The sequence below is a fragment of the Anolis sagrei genome, chromosome 5, assembly GCF_037176765.1.
Source record: "Anolis sagrei isolate rAnoSag1 chromosome 5, rAnoSag1.mat, whole genome shotgun sequence".
NCBI lineage: Eukaryota > Metazoa > Chordata > Lepidosauria > Squamata > Dactyloidae > Anolis > Anolis sagrei.
The window spans coordinates 101,197,118-101,209,578 of NC_090025.1; the positions used below are offsets into that span (position 1 = coordinate 101,197,118).

The 12,461-nt window shown below is 43.2% G+C and overlaps 1 long non-coding RNA gene across 1 annotated transcript in view; it reads left to right on the top strand.

Moving 5' to 3' along the window:
- The first annotated feature begins 5,817 nt into the window (after positions 1-5,817).
- Positions 5,818-12,461, top strand: part of LOC137097084 (uncharacterized) — a 70,556-nt gene continuing 63,912 nt past the window's right edge. The window contains exon 1 of the long non-coding RNA XR_010909962.1: positions 5,818-5,978. This is a non-coding gene — a long non-coding RNA (uncharacterized lncRNA). The remainder of the gene's footprint in view (positions 5,979-12,461) is intronic.

Here is a 12,461-nt window from a genome sequence, read left to right on the forward strand (position 1 = left end):
TGTTAAAGGATGTGGCTGTTTAGCACATGGAAACCAATGCCTGGGAAGGCTTGTGGGAAGAAGAGAATATGTTTCAATCACTTTTGCCCCACTCCCATAGTGTCTCTTACTGAAAATAAGGCAGAAAAGAAAAAGATGTTTCAGGCTGGACAGGATTTATGGCCAGGAATATGAAGTATATGTTGGGGCTCCACTTTCCTCCCCACAAAGGAGATGCAAAGCAGCTCTTCTTCAATGAGCATGGAGAGATGTCTTCTGTGGGTTAGATGGATAACTAGGACCTATTCACTTTCCAATCTATATAAAGTTAAGCTTGACTCTGCTCCTGAATTGCTTCAGCTCAGTTGCTCTATTGCTGGCACCAGAAGCTTACAATTTGTTGGACTGGTGCTACAGCTGTTGTTACTAATTTACCTTTTTAAAATGCTGTTTTTTCCTTTTGAAAAAATTTCCCTAGCATTCTAAAGTGGATTAAATATATTTCTCTAGCAGGGAGGAAGCTAGCAAACAGGCATGTAGCGAGAAGGCCTTACTGGTACATTATTTACACTGTTATGTTTATTCATATCATGATCTGATCACCATGCTAATGCATGGGGCTATTGGGATAAGGATACAGATCCTCAGCACCCCCCCCCTTGAATCAAAGTCAGCACCCCCCCCCCCGAATCAAAATCCTGGCTACGGGCCAGCAGCCACTCCCATAGTCTCTCTCTCGCTCTTCCACTGACTCACAGACAGCCAGAGATGTAGGTTAGATGACTGAATGCAAACAGAAAAGTGTTGGGTTGTTGTAGGTTTTTTCGGGCTGTATGGCCATGGTCTAGAGCAGGGGTCCTCAAACTAAGGCCCGGGGGCCAGATATGGCCCTCCAAGGTCATTTTCCCAGCCCTCGCTCAGGGTCAACCTAAGTCTGAAACGACTTGAAAGCACACAACAACAACAACCCTATCTTATCAGCCAAAAGCAGGCCCACACTTCCCACTGAAATACTAATAAGTTTATATTTGATAAAATTGTTCTTCATTTTAATTATTGTATTATTTTAACTGATTTTTGCAGTACAAATGAGATATGTGCAGTGTGCATAGGAATTCATTCATGTTGTTTTTTTTTTCAAATTATAATCCGGCCCTTCAACAGTTTGAGGGACTGTGACCCGGCCCTCTGTTTAAAAAGTTTGAGGACCCCTGGTCTAGAGGCAGGGGTGGCTCAACCCATTACGCAAAGTAAGCATTCGCAGTATAGTTGATTTTGCCCAGGGACGCTCTTGAGGCGCTCTTGGGGGGAAACAGACCTTGACATGTGCAAGTTGTAGTTACTGGGATGTATAGTTCACCTACAATCAAAGAGCATTCTGAACTTCACCAATGATGGAATTGAACCAAATATGGCACACAGAACTCCCACAACAAACAGAAAATATATATCAGTGATTGGTTTGGGGGAGGAGGGGCAACTACTGTTTGCTTACCATTGAAAATTACCTAGGGCCGCCTCTGTCTAGAGGCATTCTCTCCTGACGTTTCGCCTGCATCTATGGCAAGCATCCCCAGAGGTAGTGAGGTGGTATGGCAAGCATCCTCACTACCTCTGAGGATGCTTGCCATAGCTGCAGGCGAAACGTCAGGAGAGAATGCCTCTAGACCATGGCCATACAGCCCGAAAAAACCTACAACAACCCAGTGATTCCGGCCCTGAAAGCCTTCGACAATACAGAAAAGTGTTGGCGGAAAGGCGGCTGAGTGGCTCCAGCGACAGGTTCACAAATGTATGACAAGCAGCGTAATAGGCCGCATTATCCCTCCGTGGGGGTCACGTTGAGGATAGGAAGCCAGGCGCAGATACGAACCAGAATGCCCCACCTTTTCCCCCGGCAGCAGAAGAAGTCCGCCTCAGGAGGGACCCCGAAGTGGCTGGGAGAGTCCGAGGGAGGGAGGGAGGCAGGCCTGCCCAAACGTCGCCTTCAAGGCCAAAGTTAGGAAGGCTGTCAGGAAAGGCCTAACAGACCCCTTCGAAGAGGGCACCGAAGGGACTTTTCCCCCAAACAATCCCCGGAAAAACAGGCAGTGGGCTTTCAGTCCCGTCTCCTCGGGTTTGTGGGCGGAGGGAAGAGAGTTCTCAGAGGAGAAGGCGATGCCGGTGCCTGTCGTTCCTCCTCGAGCCTCCTGCGCGGGCGCGCGCTCCGGGAAGGTGGGGGCAGTGCCCAGCGCGCGAGAGAGGGAGCGCTTCCCCCCTCCTTCCCTCAACCCCCCCTCCCCTCCCCAAACCCCCCCCCTCCCCTCCCCTCCCTGCGCTCGCGGCAGCTGTTTCCCTCCCGCGCGGCAGTCGGGCCGTCTCGCCCAAGCGCTCCTCCTCAGCCCTTGACTCGGTGCCAAGAGAGAGTGGCGAGGGCCCGGCGGAGGCCTCGTCTTGGGCTGCGCAGCTGTCGGGAAGGGAGAGGCGGAAGGGCGGGCACCAGAAGAGAAAAGCGGGCGCGGGGGGGGGGGGGGAGAAGAAGGCTCCACAAAACTGAAGTAACCCCGCGGGCCTTCACAGAACACCGCCCCCTCCCTCCTTCCCTCCGCCCGCCACAGAGGCCCGCATTGTGCCGGGAGAATAGCTGTGTGGGGTTTCTGCGCGCGCGCGCGCACACATACACACACACACCCTCCGTGCCCGCCTGCGCGCGAGGGGAGGGAGGGTGCGCGCGCCTGTGTGCGTGCGATGACAAGGAGCCCTCTCGCGCTGACGCAGGGCCGAGTCTCCCTTTCATCATCAGCAACAGCAGCAAAGGCCTCCTCTCTCCCTCAAAAAGAGACACTCAATTCCCGGCATCGGGACGGACGAGGGGAGCAATGAGCCCTCCCCCTTGCTTGCCTGCTCGCTCCAAAAGCCTCCTTCTCCTCAGGGGGGCGTCTCAGAGCACCCCCACATTCTCCAAACAGGACCCTCTCTTCCAGTATGATGTGCCCTGCTGCCCCTCCCCCGCCTTTGCCTTACTTTGATTCGCAACTCTGTACACGCGAGGTTACCATCCCTTGTGACCCCCTCGATGGATTGTCAGGCGTCAAACAGGGATGTGTTATCGCCCCAACTTTATTCTCCATCTTCATCGCTACCTTGTTGATGGGAAGCTTCCCACCGGAGTGGAAATCATCTATCGGACAGATGGCAAGCTGTTTAACCACAGCAGACTGAAAGCCAAAACCAAGGTTACAACCACATCTGCTATAGAACTCCAGTATGCTGATGACAACGTCGTCTGTGTGTATTCAGAAGATCTACAAGCCACTCTAAACACCTTCACAGAAGCATACGAGAAACCAAAGTGCTGTTCCAGCAGTCACCAGCCAATCCCTCTCCAATGCCAGTGATACAGCTTAATGGTGTAACATTAGAAAATGTTGACCATTTCCGCTACCTTGGCAGCTGCCTCTCCACCAAAGTCAACATCGACACCGAAATACAACACCGCCTGAGCTCTGCGAACGCAGCATTTTTCCGAATGAAGCAGAGAGTGTTTGAGGACCGGGACATCCGTAGGGATACTAAGGTGCTTGTTTATAAAGCTATTGTCCTCCCAACTCTGCTGTACGCCTGCTAGACGTGGACTATCTACAGACGTTACATGCAACTCCTGGAACGATTCCATCCGGAAAATCCTGCAAATCTCTTGGGAAGACAAGTGGACAAATGCCAGTGTGCTGGAAGAAGCATTGAAGCGATGGTCCTTCGCCATCAACTCTGCTGGACCGGCCACGTCCGGATGCCCGACCACCGTCTCCCAAAGCAGTTGCTCTATTCTGAACTCAAGAACGGAAAACGGAATGTATTGTTGAAGGCTTTCATGGCCGGAATCACTGGGTTGTTGTAGGTTCTTTCGGGCTGTATGGCCATGTTCTAGAGGCATTCTCTCCTGACATTTCGCCTGCATCTATATCAAGCATCCTCAGAGGTAGTGAGGTCTGTTGGAACTCGGAAAATGGGTTTATATATCTGTGGAAAGACCAGGGTGGGACAAAGAACTCTTTTAGAGTTTTTAAGAGTTTTTTAATATTGGTAGACAAATGTCAGCGTGCTGGAAGAAGCAAAAACCACCAGCATTGAAGCGATGGTCCTCCTCCATCAACTCCGCTGGACCGACCACCATCTCCCAAAGCAATTGCTCTACTCCAAACTCAAGAACGGAAAACGGAATGTTGGTGGACAGGAAAAGAGATTTAAAGATGGGTTCAAAGCCAACCTTAAAAACTCTGGCATAGACACTGAGAACTGGGAAGCCCTGGCCCTTGGAGGTCAGATGTGACCAGCAGTGCTGCAGAATTTGAAGAGGGTGAAAGAGAGAAACGTGCCAAGAGGAAGGCACGTCAAGCCAACCCCGACTGAGACCGCCTTCCACCTGGAAACCATGCCCTCACTGTGGGAGAAGATGCAGGCAAGAATAGGACTCCACAGCCACCTATGGACCCACAAGAATACTGATCATGGAAGATGGCAAGCATCCTCAGAGGTAGTGAGGTCTGTTCGAGCTAGGAAAATAGGTTTATATATCTGTGGAAAGACCAGAAAACGGAATGTTGGTGGACAGGAAAAGAGATTTAAAGATGGGCTCAAAGCCAACCTTAAAAACTCTGGCATAGACACTGAGAACTGGGGGTCAGCTGTGACCAGCAGTGCTGCAGAATTTGAAGAGGCACGAATGGAGGGCGAAAGAGAGTGCCAGGAGGAAGGCGCGTCAAGCCAACCCTGACCAAGACCGCCTTCCACCTGGAAACCAATGCCCTCACTGAGGGAGAAAATGCGGGTCAAGAATAGGGCTCCACAGCCACCTATGGACCCACAAGAATACTGATCAAGGAAGACGCTGGCATAGACACTGAGAACTGGGAGTCAGCTGTGACCAGCAGTGCTGCAGAATTTGAAGAGGGTGAAAGAGAGAAACGTGCCAAGAGGAAGATGTGTCAAGCCAACCCTGACCAAGACCGCCTTCCACCTGGAAACCAATGCTCTCACTGTGGGAGAAGATGCAGGTCAAGAATAGGGCTCCACAGCCACCTATGAACCCACAAGAATACTGATCATGGAAGACTCTGGCAAAGACACTGAGAACTGGGGGTCAGCTGTGACCAGCACTGCTGCAGAATTTGAAGAGGCTAGGGTTCGCCTAAGTAAGTGACTTTTTTTTTTGGCTTTGTATTGATGTTGGTCTGGATTCATGTCGACCAAGCTGGGGATGGGCATGGAAGAGGGGGAGAGAAGGGCTGTGGAAGGCGAGGGTGCCTTGTTGTCCTTGGCGGGAAGGGCTTGTGCAGCCACAGCGGGCGCCTGTGGGAACGGCGCGCGCGAGAGAGAAGCAGCAGAGGCAGAGCTCCCCACCTGCTCCCCTTCCTTCCCCAGAGTGACATTTTCCCCTGCCCTCCCCCCTTCCCTTTCTTCAGTGTGAAAGGAAAACTGAGGGCGACGCCGGGAAACGCTCTGCCTGGGACAGGTGCCAGCTCCAAGGTAAAAAAAGGCAGCCAGATCTTGTGTGTGTGTGTGAGAGAGAGAGAGAGAGCGTTTGGGGAAGGGATGCCAGCCCTTGCAGAAGCATCTCTCAGCCTGAACCATTTGGGTTCAGAAGAAGTCACCCCCTCCCTCCCTCCTTCCTTTGCCTCCCTTCTGCACCAGCCAGGGGTGGACCCAGGGAGGGCCATTAGCATGCACCAGGCACGCTGTTTGTCTGTTTGCTAACATTCTTCATTCAGGACTTGTTAACTGCCAGACAAGCTTAACATCCCTCCCTGCCTGCTCTCCTCTCCCCCATTGTTTTTTACCAGTGGAGAGGGGGGGGGGGGAGAAAGAGAAAGAGGGAGGGAGAAGGAAGCAAGGACCGCCTCCAGGCCTGCGGGCTCTTCGCTGGTGCAAAACCCAGCCATGCCACAGAGAGAGATCACCCATCTGTTTCCAAGGTGGACCTTCCTGCGGCTGGATCCCTGCTCTCTCTTTCTCTCCCTTTGGTAAGGACTTTCCACTCGTTGTTTCGGGTTATGCTGGGTCGGCAGCGCATCTTTGTACGGACTTCTCATTCAAGGGCATGGGAAGCAGGGAAATCAAACTTTCTCCCAACTCAGCCTGCATTAGGATGGTTGCATTAGGCCAGCATCTTTTCCCCTCCCGCCTGGGTCTCTCTCTCTCCTGCTTGGATGCCTGGAATGAACAGCCACAGACCCGTCCTCCCTAATATTATTGTTGCCTGCCATAGCATTGCATTTAATTGGGTTGTTGTAGGTTTTTCCGGGCTATATGACCATGTTCTGGAGGCAATTTTTCTCCTGACGTTTCGCCTGCATCTATGGCAAGCATCCTCAGAGGTAGTGAGGTCTGTTGGAAGTAGCAAAAATGGGTTTATATATCTGTGGAATGACCAGGGTGAGACAAAGGACTTTTTTGCATTTAATTGCATTTAATTCCCGGCCACCCTAGAATTTTTGGGCTTGCACAAATCTTAGCCCGGCCTTTTAAATTTTTTTAATTGCCTTGAACAGGCAGGATTACTTTTAATATGAATGTGTGTGTTATGGCGACATTTTTTATGCATATTTTGTTTTGTTAATCTTATGGTTATCTTGTTTTTACTTTGTATGTTCTGTGTTTTTTACCTGGGAACTGCTCTGAGTCCCCTCAAGGAGATAGAGTGGTATATAAATAAAGTTTATTATTATTATTATTATTATTATTGGGTTGTTGTAGGTTTGTTATTGGGTTGTTGTCGGTTTATTATTATTATAATATTATTGTATTGTCGAAGGCTTTCATGGCTGGAATCACTAGGTTCTTGTGGGTTTTTTCGGGCTATATGGCCATGTTCTAGAGGCAACGTCAGGAGAAATGCCTCTAGAACATGGCCATATAGCCCGAAAAAACCCACAAGAACCTAATATTATAATTATTTATTTATATTATTATTATTATTATTATTATTATTATTATTATGTACCTTCCTTAGGCTTAACATTTAATTTTTTTCTTGCTACCCTGCTGCTTTAAAGCTAGCAAGCTTTTGGGCTTTGAAAGTTGATAGCATGATCATGATCTCTATTTTATTTTTTTGTTTTATTTTATTGCTGTGTTGGTTTATACTGATGTGTTGTATCATTGGGCATGGCCTCACGTAAGCCGTCCCGAGTCCCCTTGGGGAGATGGTGGCGGGGTATAAATAAAGTATTATTATTATTATTATTATTATTATTATGTACCTTCCTTAGGCTTAACATTTAATTTTTTCTTGCTACCCTGCTGCTTTAAAGCTAGCAAGCTTTTGGGCTTTGAAAGTTGATAGCATGATGATGATTTGTATTTTGTTTTGTATTGTATTTTTGTTTTATTTTATTGCTGTGTTGGTTTATACTGATGTATTGTATTGTTGGGCATGGCCTCACGTAAGCCGCCCCGAGTCCTCTTTGGGAGATGGTGGCGGGGCATAAATAAAGTTTTTTTATTATTATTAATATTATTATTATTATTGTATTGCAGTACAACGGTTTGGTTTGCTCCTGACACAATAAATAAATTATTATTATTATTATTATTATTATTATTATTATTATTATTATTATTGGGCTGTTGTAGGTTTTTTCCGGGCTATATGGCCATGTTCTAGAGGCATTCTCTCTTGACGTTTCGCCTGTATCTATGGCAAGCATCCTCAGGCGAAACGTCAGGAGAGAATGCCTCTAGAACATGGCCATATAGCCCGAAAAAACCTACAACAACCCAGTGATTCCGGCCATGAAAGCCTTCGACAATTCATAATAATAATTATTATTATTTCTTAAATATACACATGTTTATGAATCTGAGGCTTGTGTTAATGGTGCTTTCCTTTATAATCCACCCTCTCCTTTGATTGTGTGGGTGTATTTATATAGCTGATGCATAGATTATATGTTTTGAAACCAAACATCATCTTATTTTGTCAGTACTAAAGCAAACAGCGTGGCTTGTGTTCGGACATTTGTTGGATAATGTTCTTTTATCGCTGGGTTTTGGAACTTCAAGCCCTTTCTCTTCTGTAGTCGGTTTTATTGGAATTTTTCCTATTTTGGAGCCGACAGTCCCATAGAACTACGATTTTTCTGTAGTCTGTTTTATTGTATGACGACAACAGGAACTGCTCCTATTTTGGAGCCGATAGTCCCATAGAACTGTGATTTTTCTGTAAGCAGTTTTATTGTATGCCTACAACAGGAACTGTTCCTATTTTGGAGCCAACAGTCCAATAGAACTACAATTTTTCTGTAGTCTGTTTTATTGTATGTCGACAAGAGGAACAGTTCCCATTTTGGAGCCGACAATCCCATAGAACTATGATTTTTCTGTAGTCGGTTTTATTGTATGCCTACAATATGTTCCTCTTTTGGAACCAACACTCCCATAGAACTATCATTTTTAGTAATGTAATGCTGTTTTAATAAGCTTTTCCTGAGGATTGCAGTAATGTGCATTTAGGAACATCTGTAGGACTGTGTGAAGAAGGAAGAGAGGGGGTGTTTATTTATGATTGACATCCCCATTGTAAGTTTGAAATTCTCTCTGAATGGTCTGCCATACTATTATGTGTAGAGACTGAGAGGCACTTCCAATACACATGGTGTAATGCTTCATAACAAAGGCCATTTATGCAAAAATGTGATGCTTTTTTAAAGATGAGGGACAACTTATATATATGAAAACAACATGTGGATGTTGGTGCTCTTTTGGTGAACCTAATAATTGGCCAGTTTGGCAAACACTTTGGAATATTAATATTTTGCATAAGTTGAACCTATGATATGGCTGGTTTTGGTCTTGTTGCCAATTTAAATACACATATGGAGATTTTTTTTAAAAAAATGTTGTGTTTTTGTTTCTGGTAGACAGTTTAATTACTGTATTACTTTTTTTCCTCTAGTTGAGGACACTATCGTTTTGGTTTATCCAATGATGACAATGCTGTTGCTTTGGGTGCATTTTGTACCAACTTAATTTAAATGTTAAGAAGCATAACCAGAATTACACACATTTGCATACATGTACAAACAGTCAGATTTTGTTTGTACGGAGACTTTGAAATGAAGATATTCCTGAGATCATAATTTCGCAGTACTGCTTTCATACAAGTGTTCACTGTAGCCGAAAATACAAATCACCATTTTGTTGTATCGGGCATGGTACAGCAATCTGGAAAATAAAAATAGAGAACATGATTGAAGATAGCCTACCACTAATTTAGTTGGGAGTTAATTTGGGACACCCTAGATATAACATCAACAAAGCAACAGTAACAGAAGTTTCAGTACTTTTAAATTCCTACCACTTTTTAGGATCTGTAATATCAGCATTTTGGAATTATGCATATAAATTACAATTCAGATTCCAGGATTTTTTAAAATTACTATTGCTGACTAAATTTACCTTATTCTTTTTCAGTTTGTAATGCTTTGGCAAGAAAATAAGTCTTATACAAACATGGCTCCTTTCACAAAATTCTCCAGTATTGCAGAGTTTGTGTGTCAAGTAAAATAATATTTTACCTTTAATACTAGACCTGTAAATTGAATATGGGTGGTGGTCCTACACAACATGATATCGTTAATAGTCCAAATATAAATACATTGAATTACATATCTGCATGTAAAATTATACTTGGCTTCGATACAGAGAAGCACAAACAGAGCAGGCCATGTTTATAAGCTAAACTCGATCTAATCAGCTAGTTGGGACTGAATCCAGATCCCCATTTTGGTCTCCCAAATTGCTTATCAGCAAGATTTGGATTTTTTAAAGCGGCACAACTGGTGAATTTGTGATAGTAAATCCATGTACAGAACCTAATTGGGTAAATATCTTTCTATCTGACAGTTAGCTGTTCTTTTGTGCACCTAACTATATTTCTAATTCGAACGAGGCAAAAATATATTATCTAAGGCATTTTAAATACAACATTCGAGACTACCTATAAAAGGAAAGTAAGGCTTTATCGAACCCTCACGAGAAATGGAGAGAATATAAAGTTAATGAATTGCATATGGAGATGATAAACTCAAAAGTATTTGCTAAGAATTTTTAATTCATATTAAATAGAAATATAAAATGACTACCATTTCAACCTGCAACAATGTTGTCTTGCAAAAACAAAGCAATATTACCGTACGTTTAGATTTTTCCTGTTAGCAAGGAGTATATTTATTTTTGCTAAGGAATACACACACACGCACAAAAACCCCACCCCATAAATACACACGCACAAAAACCCTACCCCATAATCACCGTCCCAGTGATTATCAATAGTAATATATTGATAAAAATCCTTACAATTAATTTTAAATCAATTAATGGTATGTTATTTCACATCTTCCATACTTTCAAAAAAAGCAACAATGATAAAATTTGTATTATCCATATCATATTACACAGCATTTCTGTTGAAAAAATAGGATATTATTTTAAAATTAGCCTCTGAAACAGAATAATTTTGATAGGCTTTTTATTTATGTTGCAGGATCTTTTCTATTTTGGCTGAACATTGATACACAGCTAGTGTTTTGTTTTAACATGCATGAAGGATTTTGTAATACATATAGACGTGCAATCTGTGTGTGATACCAGAGGTTTGTAGGTAGTAGTTTCAAGGAATATTGTGATAGGTTGTTTGTTGCTTTCTGTCTGGAAAGACAGTGCGAGGAAGACGATTATGAAGAGGTTGTGTTATCATGAAGAAATATTCCTCTTTGAATAGAGTGTGAAGTAGCGAGCCCTGCTGCTAAGAAACATGTTATATTCCTTTATCACAATCTGGCATGGTTACAGGTAACTATGCCTTCTTTTAAATTATGTGATCTGAGTAAAAAATGTAATCATGGATAAGTAGGCCAAAATCTTCTTTGGTCATATTCTGTGTCAGCCAGGGTGCAATGTTTAGCACATAGACTAACACAATTTTGACAAGTATTATGATAATACCATATATATTGTTGATTCAAGCCAATTCTTAATCTTTTGTAGGGGGGAGTGTTGCTTATTTCTATAAAAATACAATAAATATTATGGACCCTCCTCCATAGCAAAATACCCATGATATTTCATTTTGTTTTGATGTTTACATATTTGTAGATTTTCAGTTGTACTGAAATGCTTTTAATGTAAGCTGCTTTGAGTCTTCTTGCAGAGAGAAAAAGTGGAGTATAAATAAGCTTAATAATAATAATAATAATAATAATAATAATAATAACAACAACAACAACTCAAAAATACAATTTTCATAAATTTTAGTTCAGTTTGTGGCCTGCAGGTTATAAACTCCTGAGTACAGAAAGTATTATTTGCTTGCAACCAAATTGATTGTTATACGACGTCTATTTAATATTCATAAATGCAGGTAGACAAATTAGAGGCTCAAATAACGAGAGTCCTTATTAAAGAGCATATTATGCTGTGAACAAGACCTGCTGTTATAAGTTCTATAACAAATATATATATACTCAAAGAATTGTTTAAAAAGATAAAGCTAGAAGTGCAAGGTTGGCATTTGAGAAATTCCTGTGTTAATCCTTTTATGATGCTATCAGTACCTCAGCTCCATGCTTTCTTTCAAAAGTCAAGCTGGTAGACCATTCCCATCTTTTGGGTGAGTTGAAAACTAATTGATATGACTGGAAAGTTTTTTGAGCATAAAGAAGCAAGACTAGTACATTAATTTTGCAGTATTATTAGCACACCTACCTCAACAGAAGCCCCACATAAACCCAGTTTGATGTGTGTCCGAGAAAATATGCCTGTCAGTTGCTTGGATACTACTTACCTTAGAGCATCTGAGCCTTTGTTAAACCGATTGTACATTTAGATCTCTTTGGGAAGGCTTGTTCCGTCCATTGTGGCTTTCTGAAGTTAAATTGGCCAAACGCCAATTGTGAAACTCCTTTTCTCAAAAAACTTGCATGGTCCTTGATTGTCTATCAAAATATAATAGCTTTTTCAAAAGCTATTCAGGATGGCATGATACGCTATTACTACTGTATGCCACTGAAGAAATTTCTGTGGTTTTTGTTAGATTTTGATGCTTTGTAATCGGCAATGGGACAAAAATCCAAAAGCCTGAATACAGTTCTTGATGATCGACCCACTAGATCAGTGGGAACTTGGTATATTGCTACTCTACATATTTAGTGAGCCTACCCTATTTGAGACTAGCAGTTGGGTTTAGCTTCAGTTTTGGAATTGAGGAGATAAAAACTTTTAACAGTGATCATTTTGAAGATAATAATAATAATAATAATAATAATAATAATAATAATAATGGGCTGTTGTAGGTTTTTTCAGGCTATATGGCCATGTTCTAGAGGCATTCCCTCCTGACGTTTTGCCTGCATCTATGGCAAGCATCCTCAGAGGTAGTGAGGTCTGTTGGAACTAGGAAAATGGGTTTATATATCTGTGGAATGACCAGGGTGGGACAAAGAACT